At 57.1% G+C, this 2500-nt stretch overlaps 1 non-coding gene across 1 annotated transcript in view; it reads right to left on the reverse strand.

Annotated features, from left to right (window-relative positions):
• Positions 1-2458: 2458 nt before the first annotated feature.
• Positions 2459-2500, reverse strand: part of Trnae-cuc (transfer RNA glutamic acid (anticodon CUC)) — a 72-nt gene continuing 30 nt past the window's right edge. The window contains exon 1 of the tRNA in view: positions 2459-2500. This exon is cut by the window's right edge and continues 30 nt beyond it. This is a non-coding gene — a tRNA (tRNA-Glu).

Below are 2500 nucleotides of genomic sequence, written 5' to 3' on the forward strand. Positions count from 1 at the left end.
AACATAGATCTAATCTATATGGGAAGTAGAAGGTAAAAAAAGACAAGATCTCCTGGGTAAATTGGGACCATGGGGACCTTGGGGGAAGGTTGGAGGAGGGAAGGGAGAGGCAGGGAGGAGAGCAGAGAAAAATGTAGAGCACACTGAATATCAATTTTAAAAAAGGGGGAAAAAAAGACTACTCATCATCTCATGGAGGCATCTGCTCAACTGAGAGTCTCTCTTCCCGGATGAGTGCAGGGTTTTGTCAAGTTCTCCAGAAACAAGCAGCACGGTTGACCCTGCTCCAACGCGGCACAGAAGCCGGCGTTTGTTGAACCATAACCATTCCTTTCTTGTTCATCCCCAAGAGCTCCTTTTAATCCCGAAAGCATGGGATCTGCTCTGTCCCAGCAATACCCCACTCCTCGTACCGATTTCAGTCTGAGTCAGGCTTGGGATTGTTGCCATCAAACACCACGACCAAAAGCAGCTTGGGCGGAGAAGTGTTGGTTTCTTGGGCTCCTAAGTCCCTCACAGAGGGCAGCCCCGGTAGGAAAGCAGAGGCAGGACCTGATGCGGTAGGTAGCTGTCCGTGGGGGAGGTGCTCACACCTGGCTTGCTCAGCCTGCTGCCTACACCTCAGGACCACGTGCCCAAGGATGGCACGCCCCTGGCCACAACCACCCCAGCTCTGCCCCCGCACCCCAACCACCATCCCTACCGGTAGCCTGTCTGCTGTCTGTCCCACAGCAATCATTCGATCGTTCACCGCAGGCACGTGCTAGAGAGACCTTTAATCCAAGCAGAGTCCCTCTTCCCAGCCAGAAGGGCCAAGCTGAGGAGAACCCAGGGAGCACAGAGGCAAGCGTGGATCCTTGCCTTTGGCAGGCGACGGCCCCATTCGGACACCTGCCAGCGTAGGCTTCTCCGTTGTCTTTTTTCCCATGACCGTCTCATGGGAGCCACACAAGTGGCCCAGCAACTTGCTGGACCGACTCTTCCCAGATCCAGCTCGACACGGGTGTCTCTCCGTGTCCTCTGTTGGGAAGGTTTCCGGGGGGACTGGGTTGAGGTCGGGTGGGGAAAAGGCGTGTCTGACCCTCCCACACACACACACGGGTGGGCACAGACTATGCCTCCCATCGAAGCGGAGCTGAACCCAGCGGTAAGCACACCACCATCTGTCTTCGTGCCCCGGACCTGTTGACAGGGTCACGACCGAGGGGACCCACCCGGCAGCGGACCCAAAACCTAGGTGGGAAGAGGTTCCGCTCCAATATCCCGACTCACACAGGCACCTGCACCGCTTGCCCGCGCACACAAGGAGCCGCAGAAACAGCGGCCTTAAAACAGCCAGGCTTGGCCTCAGCTCTCCCCTCCCCCCCCCCCCCAGCCGCTCTGAGGGCTTTCGAGGAAATCGCGCCTTGGGTCGGGCACTGTCCGCCCTGCGGCGATGCGGAAGCTTAGTAACCACACCAGGTGCTTTGCGCATTCGCCCTGCCTGCTAAAAGCACGGATTCAACACCACCCCACAGAGCACCCCCACCCACGGACGGACACGCGCTCTCCTCCCGATCCCATACCAACACTGCCACCATAAACGATCACTTAGAGACCCTGCAGTTTTGCAAGATACGCATGCATGCATATATAAATACATACATACATACGTATATACATGCCTACGCTCACACACATACACACAGAGAAGGACAGAAATAGACAAACAGAGAGACAGACATATTTGCACAAGCACACACACACACACTGTAGACTGGAACGAATCACTGCATTTGCTCAGTTGTGAAGAGCAGAGGAAAGGTTCCAGGGAGCGTGTGATGCATGCAGGTGTGGCAGGTAGGGCAAGCAAGACTGTTTCTTGGAGACCTAAGAGCAGGCGATAGAGTGAGGTGGAGACGCAGTGGGCTCCATGAGTGGGTCGGAAGCTTGCGCGGGAGCGCTGCGTGTCGGGTGTTTGTGTGTCGTCGGTGTGACAGTGGCGGTGTGTAGGCTGGGTGTGTCGGGCCGCAACAGGGCTTAGCTGGACAGGCCCTGAGGATTTGGTGTGTGCAGGAAAAGATGGTGGGCGTGAGTGGGAATCAAAGAAAGGGCTGGTGAGTTTGCGTGTAGGGAGCACCGGTGAGGCTGCAGGCTGTTGGATTGCGAGTGAGGGTGTAGGTACGTACTAGTGGAGCGGAGCAGCAGTGTCTGGCGGCAACGCTGTTGGGCAAAAGGTAAGAGAGGTGATGTGGGGGTAGTGCCCACCCCAAGTGCTGGGAGGGGCAGGCAGGACAGGTGTCAAGATGGGGGGTGAGGTGGCAAGGTGTCCGGAGGCAAAGATGCCAGCAGGTTGTCGCGGCGACGCCGTTGGGTAAAAAGCAAGAAAGGTGTAGTGGGGGTAGTGGGGCCCCCATTGCAGGGAAGGGCCGGAAAGGTGTCAAGAAAGGGGCGAGTTACAGAGAGGAAGAAGAGAAGCTTCCCTGACCGGGAATCGAACCCGGGCCGCGGCGGTGAGAGC

Source organism: Microtus pennsylvanicus, chromosome 10, assembly GCF_037038515.1.
Source record: "Microtus pennsylvanicus isolate mMicPen1 chromosome 10, mMicPen1.hap1, whole genome shotgun sequence".
Taxonomy (NCBI): Eukaryota; Metazoa; Chordata; class Mammalia; order Rodentia; family Cricetidae; genus Microtus; species Microtus pennsylvanicus.